We start from the raw sequence: 12,062 nt of genomic DNA, 5'->3' as shown, positions 1-12,062 counted from the left end.
ATTTCTGGAATTATCTCGCTATGCTGAAGAAGACATTGCGACTGATGCACGCAGGCAGGAGAAGTTCCGTGAAGGCCTCCACCCTGATATCAAGCTGACACTCCTCGTTCAGGACTATGCTGATTTCGCCACCCTCGTGAACAAGGCTATTCAGGTTGAGACTAGTCTGCAGGAATACAAAGATAACAGCAAGCGCAACCGTGACATGGGCTCATCTTCGGGCTCATCTGCACAGAAGTGGAAGATCTGGATTCCCAACAACATGTACCATGCACCTGCTCCTACTCCGAGGCCGTCCTATGCTGCACCTCGCCTGCCTCCTCCACCACCTAGGCAGCCGAGGCTCCCAGCTCCACCGCCTCGAGTTCCTCCTTCCCGCCCTGAGGACGGGTTGTGCTTCAAGTGTGGCCGTCCAGGTCACCGTGCTAGAGACTAGAGGCAGAAACCGAATCAGCTGGCACTTCCCGCAACTGGCAGTGGCAACAACCAGAACCGTAACTTCAACACTAATCCTGCTTATGTTCGTGGTCAGGCCAACAACATTGATATGGGTCAAGCTCAAGACCAGCCTGCTACCATGATGGGTACAATTCTCGTTAACTCAGTACCTGCTTCTGTATTGTTTGATACAGGAGCATCTCATTCCTTTATGTTGGAAAATTTTGCATACATGCATGACATTAGGAGCGAAGAGATGAACATCCCGATAGTGGTAAACACCCCTGGGGGCGAATGCCGAACCTCTGTGGTTTGCCCCCATGTTCCAGTTGAAATTGAAGGATTAGAATTCCTTGCCAACCCCATTCTACTAAAGTCATCCAACATTGATCTCATATTGGGGATGGACTGGTTGAAAGCTCATACGGCATCGATCGTTTGTGCCACCAAAACCGTCCACCTCCTACACCCTTCAGATGAACTAGTAAGCTACCATGCGCATCTCGTCCGTAATGCTGAGGCACGACTGTATGCTTTGAATGCATTAAATGCGTCGCCTCTGGAAGGGATTGAAAACATTCCAGTGGTCCGAGAATTTCAAGATGTCTTTCCAGAAGAACTTCCGGGGATTCCCCCTGCTCGAGCTGTCGAGTTTGTCATTGACTTGGTACCCGGTACCACTCCTATTGCCAAGCGTCCTTATAAAATGCCACCACATGAACTCCTTGAACTTAAGCAAGAAATTGACAACTCGCTCCGTCTGGGTTTCATCCGTCCGAGTTCCTCTGCTTGGGGAGCACCTTCTCTCTTTGTTAAGAAGAAGGATGGGACAAATCGATTGGTTCAAGACTACCGTCCTATCAACCAGGCCACTATTCAAAACAAATATCCTCTCCCTCGGATAAATGATTTGTATGATCAACTTGCTGGTTCCACCGTTTTCTCTAAGCTCGACTTGAGATTGGGATACCACCAGATCCGTGTTTGCAAGGAGGATATTCCAAAGACCGCCTTTGTTACTCGATATGGATCATACGAGTACACCGTCATGTCCTTCGGCTTAACCAATGCACCGGCAACCTTCTCTCGACTGATGAATTATATATTCATGGACTACCTCGACAAATTTGTCGTGGTATATCTGGATGATATTCTGGTTTTTTCGAAGAACAAAGAAGAGCATGCTGAGCATCTTCGTCTTGTACTGGATAAGCTTCGGGAGCATAAACTCTATGCGAAGTATTCCAAATGTGAGTTTTGGCTAGACGAAGTGACTTACCTTGGTCATGTGATTTCCAAGGATGGTATTGCGGTCAACCCCGAACGAATTCAAGCTATTCTTGACTGGACTCCCCCGAAGAATGTCAAGCAAGTCAGAAGTTTTCTCGGACTCTCCAGCTATTGCCGTCGATTCATCGAGAACTTCTCCAAGATTGCGAAGCCCTTAACCAACCTGCTTCACAAAGGTGTTTAGTACGAATGGACTGATAAATGTCAGGAAAGTTTCCAGGCACTCAAGGACAAACTGACGTCCGCTCCAGTACTTGCTCCTCCAGATACGAAAAGGGATTTCGTCATATACTGTGATGCTTCTCGTCAAGGAATAGGTTGTGTCCTAATGCAGGATCGCAAGGTGATCGCTTATGCTTCACGTCAACTGCGTGCTCATGAAGAGAACTACCCGGTTCATGACCTCGAGCTTGCCGCAGTCATTCATGCATTGAAGGAATGGCGACAATACCTTGTCGGTAATCGCTGTGAAATCTACACCGACCATCAAAGTTTGAAGTACTTGTTCACTCAACCGGAGCTGAACCTGCGTCAACAAAGATGGATGGAGCGTATAGCAGATTTTGACTGTAGTATATCATATACCCCTGGCAAGGCTAATGTAATGGTTGATGCCTTAAGTCGCAAGTCATACTGCAACCACCTCCAGGTTCATCAGGTTCACGATCGTCTGCAAGAGGAATTCCGTAAGCTGAACCTCCACATTGTTCCTCAGGGTTACCTTGTTCCCCCTCCTGAAGATTGTCAAAAGATGAACCTTCGTGTTGTTAATCAGGGTTCCCTCAGTAACCTAGTGGTTGAACCAGATCTTGTGAGCTCCATAAAGAATCTTCAAGACTTTGACGATGATGTCGACAGGATTAAGAGCTATATTGCGAAGGGTAAACCCTCCTTTTTCACTGTTGATGAAGGTGGCGCCTTGTATTTCAAGGGTCGCCTATTCGTCCCAAATAAGAAGGAAAATCTCAGGATGACTGGGAAGGTGATGGAAGAAGCTCATGACACACCGTTGTCTATTCACCCGGGTAGTACCAAGATGTACCAAGACATCCGGCAAAGATTCTGGTGGCCCAATATGAAACAAGACATTGCACGCTATGTGGCAGAATGTGATATATGCCGGCGTATCAAAGCAGAACACCAAAAGCCTGCTGGAACTCTACAACCTATCTCTATTCCCGAGTGGAAATGGGACCACGTTGAAATGGACTTCGTCACTGGTTTTCCCAGATCTCAGAAAGGTAATGATGCTATTCTTGTCGTCATTGATCGACTGTCCAAAGTTGCACATTTCCTGGCCGTCAAAGAAACGATTAATGCTAGTCAGCTGGCAGATCTTTATATGTCAAGAGTTGTTTCACTTCACGGTATTCCGTTGGTAATCAGTTCGGACCGTGGCAGCTAGTTCACTTCAAAATTTTGGGAAAGTTTTCAGAAGGCTATGGGGACTCATCTGTCCTTCAGCACTGCATTTCATCCTCAATCCCAGGGACAAGTTGAACGAGTCAACCAAATTCTCGAGGACATGCTTCGAGCTTGTGTCATTTCTTTCGGTAAGAAATGGGAGGAAGCTCTCCCGTATGCCGAGTTCTCTTACAACAATAGCTATCAAGCTAGTCTGAAGATGTCCCCTTTCGAAGTATTGTATGGGCGAAGGTGTCGAACTCCTCTGAATTGGTCAGAAACTGGGGAACGATCACTCTTTGGTCCGGATATTATTCAACATGCCGAAGATCAAGTCCGCATTATTCATGAGAATCTGAAGGCTGCTCAGTCTCGTCAGAAGAGTCAGTATGACCGTCATCATCAAGATATGGTCTATCAACCTGGCGAAAAGGCTTATCTTCGTGTCACACCAATGAGAGGTGCACACCGTTTCGGAATCAAGGGCAAGTTAGCTCCTCGTTATATTGGTCCTTTCACTGTTCTCGAAAGGCGTGGAAGAGTGGCTTATCAATTGGAACTGCCGGCGAACCTTTCTCAGGTTCACGATGTCTTCCATGTTTCTCAGCTCCGTCGCTGCTTCAAGGACCCTATTCGAGCAGTGGATCACGATATGCTTGAACTACAACAAGACCTCTCTTATAAAGAGCATCCGGTCCGCATTCTCGACCAAGCTGAACGTAAGACTCGTCGCAAGGTCACCAAGTTCCTTAAGGTGCGGTGGTCAAATCACTTTGAAGATGAAGCCACTTGGGAACGCGAGGATCATCTTCGTGATGAATACCCCGGGCTCTTTCCCTCTACCTCTTAATTCTCGGGACGAGAATTCTTGTTAGTAGGGGAGAATTGTGACATCCTCGACTTTTGAAACAGTAATTATTGTAATTAAGCTACAGTGATCAACCGCTAAATGATGCCACGTTATCGAATTCCCATCTCAGACCCGCGTTGATTCGAGTCTGTCCGGATCCAAAATTTGAAAACAAAAGAAAAGTACTTTATAAGTTCATTGCAAATATTAAAAGAATATATATATAAAGGAAAGTATTAAAAATAATAATGATAAAATAAAGTATAATAAAAGAAAGTATTTAAAAAGAGAAATCAGTTAGTAAAATAAATAGGAAAGAAAGAAATAATAAGAAAAGGCAAAAAAAAAGCAACCCCACCCCCCTGGCCGAGCTGGGCCAAAAGGCCCAACTGGCCACGCCCCCGCGCCCCCTCCCGCTCAAACCCTAGGCCACCCCCTCGCGAGACCCCTCCCTCCCTCGTCAGCCGCCCTTGGGCGCCGCCACCCCCCACTCCCTCGTCCCAGCCCCTCACCCCCACGAGAGCCCCCACCCCCCACGCTCTCTCTCTCTCCCGTAACCCTCCCCCACGAGAGCCCCCACCCCACGCCAGATCCCCCACTCTCTCCCGCAGACCCCTCTCCCTCCCCACGATCCCCCCTGCCCTCTCCCTCGGTTCCCCTCCCGTTCGCCCCCTGCTCCTCCAACCGCCGGCGGCCTCCCCCCCGTCGGCCTCCTTCCTTCCCCACCGGCCGGAGCTCACCGCCCCTCCAGATCCGGCGGCCGAGGCCCTCCCCATCTCGTCGGCCGGCTCCTTCCGGGAGGCCCATCTTCGGCGGCCCTCACCTCAACGGTGGTCGCCCCTCCCCGTCGGCGCTTTGGCCGGGGTCCTCACCGGCCACGGCGACCCCGTCACCGGGCCCCTCCCCGTCGGTCCTTCTCCGGTCCACCGCGACCCCCGCGCCACCGACGGTAACCGCCACCTCGGGCTCCTCCTCGCCGGCAATGCACCATCGGCCTCCTCGTCATCCTCCACAACGGCCACCCCGAGCCTCGCCGCCCCGTTCCCCGGCAACGCCGGTGAGCCCTTTTACGGGCTCCTCCCACCCTCTCCTTCAGTTTTCCGCCCCGGTTCCGTTCCGGAAGTTAGTTCCTCGTTTCGACGGCGTTGAGGTCTCGTAGGTGTAGTGGAGTTTGCCCCTTCCTCTGTGTTGAGAGATGAGCAGAGAGATGCCAGAGAGAGTTAAGATAAAAAGAGGAAGATAAAAACGAATGTCTTGTATTTGTGTATGTATGTAGGTATTAGATACATGTATGTATTTTGTATGTATGTTATATTATGTATGTATACATGTTTGTAGAGAAAAAAAAGGAGGGAAAAAGAAAAAATATATATGTTTTTATTAATAAGATAAATAAATAAATAATTAGATATAATAATTAATTAATTAGTTAATGAATTAGTTAAATAAATATATAAGTTAATCTGTTAATTAGAATAATTAATTAACCTAATGAGAGAATGCCACGCGGGTCCCCCACTAAATTAATCTGATTAAATAATATTTAATCTTAAATAAAACTTGTGCCTATGACGTTCGGGACCCGCTGGTCAGTTGACTAGTCAACTGCTGATGTCAGCATGACATCGCGATGATGTCGTAATGGAATTTTATTAAATTAGCTAAATCTGTTTTTAATTCCTAAATAATTAATAAAACTTTAAAAATTAATATTAAATAATCTGTAAGTCAGATCAAAATAATTTCAACATAAAAGTTGATCAGCAAAACGAGACGAACCCGGATACATGGCCCGTTCGTCTTTCACGCGTCCCTAGCATAGCAAACATGGAACTTTTCCATCGTTTCTAGTATAACCGGTAGTAGCCCGAGACCTGGAAAAATATCGTCAGATATTCTTCCGACCCGTCTATGACGGATGTTGCTGCGTTAGCTCATGTCTAGCCTGCATCTTGCCATGTCATACTTTGTGTTGCATCGGTGCTATTTATTTATTGTTTCTTCCCCCTCTTCTTACCGGTAGACCCCGAGACTGACGCTGCTGCCGGGTACATCTACGACCCTGCCGATCAGTCCTTTGCCGCAGAGCAGCAAGGCAAGCAAACCCCCCCTTCATCATTCCTATATCGCCTATGTCTTTCTTCCTACTACTTGCAATAGTATTTTTGCTACTGTTGTAGTTAGCTCCTATATCTGATGCATAGCCTATTTTTGGTGAACTGCTACTTTCAGTCCTGTACCTTTAATATGCTTAGTATAGGTGGAGCAGTCATCCCCTCTGACCCCGTTGATCATTTGCCCCGCTTGTTTTCAAATCTCGATCTCTGATCGACGAGCCAGACCCGGCACAGCACATTCACCCCCCTTGTTGTACGACGCTACAGAGATACTATCGGGTACCCAGGGTGATACCTCACTAAGTACTCCTGATGATATCTCTGTAGTATAGCTAGTCGGTCGTGGTTATCGAGGGTGATTCCTCTTTCACCATTCCCGATGACGTCTCTGTCGTGCCACCCCGCGAGTGTGGGACCCCCGAGGGTGATTCCTCTAAGCCCACCTTGACGGGTACATCGTTCGGAATCCAACGAGGGTGATACCTCGGGTTCCCCCCCGATGTTACAACCACACAGTTACTCGACCATGTTACTGGGATCATTGGTGATTAGTTGTAAGACGGGTGGATTCCCGTGAGACTGTGTTGTTGGCCTAATTAAAATGCTAATGGATTTGGGTATTTGATCTGGGTTGGTCGGAGACCTTTTCGCACTTACCGGCTACGCGGGAAGAATTATGGGTACTCGGCGTCGCGGTATCAGCCGAAGCTTTTCAGATGCCAGCAATGTAGCGGCGCGCGCCCGAGTGGTCCCGAGATGCATCGCGCTTGTGATTAAGGGATGCTAGGACTGACGTCGGCCGCCCAGGCCACGTGCAGGAGCGTGAAGGGGAACTGGGCCCACGAACCCTTTGTGCTTAGGAGTTAGACCGGCGGGCTGGCCTCTCTGATTAGTCTTAGGTGGGGCTGCGACGTGTCGATATTCCGAGGCCGGGCAGGACCCAGAAAAGTATGTCCGGCCAGAGTGTTATCGAGCGTGACGGGACATGTGGTGCACCCCTGCAGGGATGAAAATTAACTATTCGGATAGCCGTGTCCACGGTTACAGGACGACTTGGAGTTGTGCCCCGATCTTTTACAACTACAATTGTTACTTAACTGGAATTAGTTTGCCTCGGGATTGCTCCCTCGCAGGGAGTCGAGGGAGGATCTTTAGGCGTGACCTCACTTTAATATTGTTGTAACAATATGACTATTAATGTTTTGCCCCTGTTCTACTCTCGTCTATTGCTGCAAGACCCTGAAGATGCTAGTCTTCGATAGGACTAGGCCTTCTCTCTCTATTCTCGCATTGCTGCAGTCAGTCCACATATAACCCCCTTCTTTGATACTGATGCATAATTAGAATAGTTCTGATGTAAGACTTGCGAGTACTTTGGATGAGTACTCACCGCTGCTTTGCTCCCCCTCTTGTCCCCTTGATCCGTTTGCTGCGACCAGATGATGGAGCCCAGGAGATGGAGGTCCCCGCCACCGACGACTGCTACCCCGACGGTGCCTACTACTACGTGGAGGCCGCTGATGATCAGGAGTAGTTAGGAGGTTCCTAGGCAGGAGGCCTCGCCTCGTTCGATCGTTGTATCTTTTGTGCTAGCCTTCTCTAAGGCACCCCATGTTTTATGTCTGTACTCAGATATTTGTTGCTTCCGCTGACTCGTGTGTTTATCGAGCTTTCGTATTCTAGCCCTCGAGGCCCCTGGTTTGTAATATGAAGTTGATGTTATTTTATTTGTGTCTAGAGTTGTGTTGTGATATCTCCCCGTGAGTCCTTGGGTTTGATCGTACGCATTTGCGTGTATGATTAGCGTACGATTAAATCGAGGGCGTCACAGTAATGTGATCATCATGTTTTTTCCCAGAAATTACCTAAGAGGATATGTGTCAGCTGTGACACTGAGCCGGGTGAAGAAGCCATTGCTGGACTACGCCTTAGCACAAGGAGCTCGGTCACCACCTGTGCTTAGGAGTGGACACGGACGGGCGCACTATCTTCAGTTCGGCTGGGTGGAGCAACTTCCTCGCTGACAAGAATCTTTGGGTTGGATAGGCTATCTTAGTTAATATCAGAAACATGCCACGCCATGACTTGAGGATTATGATCATTTTCAACATCCTTTAACTATGTTAGTTTGCTCATGCAAAATGAACCCATTAACTATGTTATAGCTAATTTGCTCATGTTTGTGAGGGTTGTCATTACAATGGCTACTTATTAGCTCTAGCTAGTACTACATGTGAGATTGACACTTATTATTAACTGGAATGCATGTGCAATGCTAAATGCTAAAAGCTAAATGTCATGTGATGTGAATTTTTTTGGCTACACAAAACATTCCTGGCGTGCAATGTACATTGCACGCCACTAGGTGAGCGATTATAGTGGTGGTGTTGCAGACGTGGCACACCATCGGCACATAGAATACCGCTGACGTGGGACCCAACGCCACCATTATTTTTTAACTGTGGAGCCATATTAGTTGTGTCGGGTGTCCATGCGAGCACATCATTTTTTTCCATGCCATAGCTAGGCTTCTAGTGTTTTAGGGCGAAATTAGGTGAGACAGAGCCACGAGAGGCCCACAAGGCCACATGGTGAACATACTCCCCTGGGCGTGCCCTGTTGCCTTGCCGTCGCCTCGTGTATCTATGGTATCCATTCGAAGCTTCCACGAATTAATTTGGTCCAGAAAAAACCATTAAAAAGTTTCATAACGTTTGGACTCCGTTTGGTACTGATTTTCTGAAAAGCTAAAAACACACACAAAACAACAACTAACATTTGACACTTGGTTAATAGGTGATGACCCACAATTGTAGGGGATCAATCGTAGTCCTTTCGATAAGTAAGAGTGTCGAACCCAATGAGGAGCAGAAGGATCTGACAAGTGGTTTTCAGCAAGGTAAAATATGCAGGCACTGAAATTATCGGTAACAAGTGATTGTGTGGTGAGATGATTCGTAGCAAGCAACAAGTAACAAAAGTAGCAACGGTGCAGCAAAGTGGCCCAATCCCTTTTGTAGCAAGGGACAAGCCTGGACAAAGTCTTATAGGAGGAAAAATGCTCCCGAGGACACACAGGAATTTCTGTCATGCTAGTTTTCATCATGTTCATATGATTCGCGTTCGTTACTTTGATAGTTTGATATGTGGGTGGACCAGCAGTTAGGTACTGCCCTTACTTGGAAAAGCATCCCACTTATGATTAACACCTCTCGCAAGCATCCGCAACTATGGAAGAAGAATTAAGGCAAAGTCTAACCATAGCATTAAACTAGTGGATCCAAATCAGCCCCTTACGAAGCAACGCATAAACTAGGGTTTAAGCTTCTGTCACTCTAGCAAACCATCATCTACTTACTACTTCCCAATGCCTTCCTCTAGGCCCAAATAATGGTGAAGTGTTATGTAGTCGACGTTCACATAACACCACTAGAGGAAAAACAACATACAACACATCAAATTACTGAACGAATACCAAATTCACATGACCACTATTAGCATGACTTATCCCATGTCCCCATGAACAAAAATAACTACTCACAAAGCATAATCATATTCATGACCAGAGAGGTAATGAGTAGCATCAAGGATCTGAACATAAACTCTTCCACCAAATAATCCAACTAGCATCAACTACAAAGAGTAATTAACACTACTAGCAACCTTACAAGTACCAACCGGAGTCGTGAGACGGAGATTGGTTACAAGTGATGAACTAGGGTTTGGAGATGTGATGGTGCTGATGAAGATGTTGATGGTGAAGAGTCCCCTCCGATGAGAGGAGTGTTGGTGATGATGATGGCGACGATTTCCCCCTCCGGGAGGGAAGTTTCCCCGGCAGGATCGTCCTGCCGGAGCTCTAGATTGGTTCTGCTCAAGTTCCGCCTCGTGGCGGCGGTGAAACCACGAAAAAAATCCTCCTTGATTTTATTTCTGGATGAAACGCTTCATATAGCAAAAGAGGGGGGCAAGTGGGCCAGCAGGTTGCCCACAAGCCCTCATGGCACGGCCTGGGGGTGTGGCCGCGCCGTGCAGGCTTGTGGCCAACCCCTGGTGCCCCTGTGGAACTTCTTCGGCCATGTATTTTTGATAAATCAGGAAAAAAATCCTCGTTGATTTTTATGGCGTTTGGAGTTGCGCAGAATAGGTATCTCAACTTTCCTCCACTTTCAGGTCGGAATTCTAGTTTCCGGCATTCTCCCTCTTCATGTAAACCTTGCAAAATAAGAGAGAAAAGGCATAAGAATTGTACCGTGAAGTGAAATAACAGCCAAAGAAGCGATAAATATCAACATGAAACATGATGCAAAATGGACGTATCAATAGGTTAGTTCCCAAAGATGATATAAAATAGCATATAAATGCATATAAGGCATCCAATATTGATAATATAATAGCATGGAACAATAAAAAAATTGAAGATACGTTGGAGATGTATCGCTGCTTTACGCCACTTCCTACCATGTTAAACTTAACTCAATTTGACGGCATGTGTTGCTTTCTTCAGCTAAGAGTAGTATGTTTGTGACATATCCCCTCCGCCGCAGGCGACATCAAACCAGTCTTCGTGGTTAAAAATAGAGAATAAATTTGTTGGATGAACATCGCGTCTTCCCAAGTGGAGCCTTGAGGTGGTAATTTGGTCCACTTGATCATCCATTGGACTGTAGGAATTTTAATATCACCTTGTTTCCTAGGGACCAATTTTCTTTTGACTACTTGTTCAGGTTCTAGTAATATAGTACCGTTTGGGTTCACAAGAGGTAGCGTGGGGTTTGGTATTGCAAGGGACCCAAATGCTTTTTGAGTTGGCTGACATGGAATGTGTGATGCAGTTTGCATTCTTCAGGTAAGAGTAGCTTGTAAGACACCTGGCTAATTTTCTGCATACCTCAGAAAGGGCGTAATATTTGGAGTGCAGTTTGAGACATCTCTGGATTCTAAAGGTGGTGTGCATGTAGAGTTGTAGTTTCTGGTCGACCATGTCTCCTACTTCCAATGTTCTTTCATATCTTTACATTTCTTTTTGGTATTTTATCCTAACATGTGACCTTAAGAGGTTGTCCTTTATGTGCGTTGTTGTCTATTCAGCAGTAAGTACAGAGGACAAATTCTCATCTTGGTCACTTGGATAAAGCGATTCTTTATCTATCATGTTAGGCACTCTATTGTATAAAGTTTGGAACTGAGTGGTTTCCACGGGGTGGTAGTTGGTGTTATACCATTATTGTGACATTGACAACTAGTTCATCCATTTCTTTGAAATAATGCCATGCATCTCAAGTAATTCTCCAAATGCCGAGTGTTGGAAATACGCCCTAGAGGAAATAATGAGTTTATTAGTTATTTTCAAGTTTTTGATTAAATGTTTATGTTCTGTACTATAACTGCCATGACTCCGATTTTGTGATAACCAAGAGGATCAGAGGAAAAATCATATGCATGTTTAGGAATATAAAAGACAAAATAGATTCATAGCCTTACCTTTAGGACCAACTCAAGTGTTGCATGATGATTATGTTTTCCTAATCGTAGGCATGTGTTTAGTGTAACAATGATGCCAACAACATTGAGGGCACGATGTTAGAAGAATACTCATGTTGAACTGATGCAATTTGTATGTTATACTTAGAGATGCTTTCGTCACAAGTCTATAGTCCATAACAAGGGATTTTAATGTATGCACACTTCCTTAGACCATGAGAGTATCGAGTCACTTCACACTAGACAATGCACTTTGGGTTGTTCCAACATCATCTGTAATCGGGTGATCATAACAACAACTTGCCAATTTACCGAAAACATATGCCAATGGAATAGATAGGTTGAGACTGGGATTTGATCCTCCGACAATGGAGAGATATTCTTAGGGCCCTCTCGGTGTGATGACAACCATCATCATCTCTCCAGACACAACCTAAATTTCTCACAAGGATGCCGGAACATGAAAACGAGAAGAGAGA

This window comes from Hordeum vulgare, chromosome 6H (genome assembly GCF_904849725.1).
Source record: "Hordeum vulgare subsp. vulgare chromosome 6H, MorexV3_pseudomolecules_assembly, whole genome shotgun sequence".
Classification (NCBI taxonomy): Eukaryota; Viridiplantae; Streptophyta; class Magnoliopsida; order Poales; family Poaceae; genus Hordeum; species Hordeum vulgare.
Note: the sequence above shows the minus strand (reverse complement) of the source record.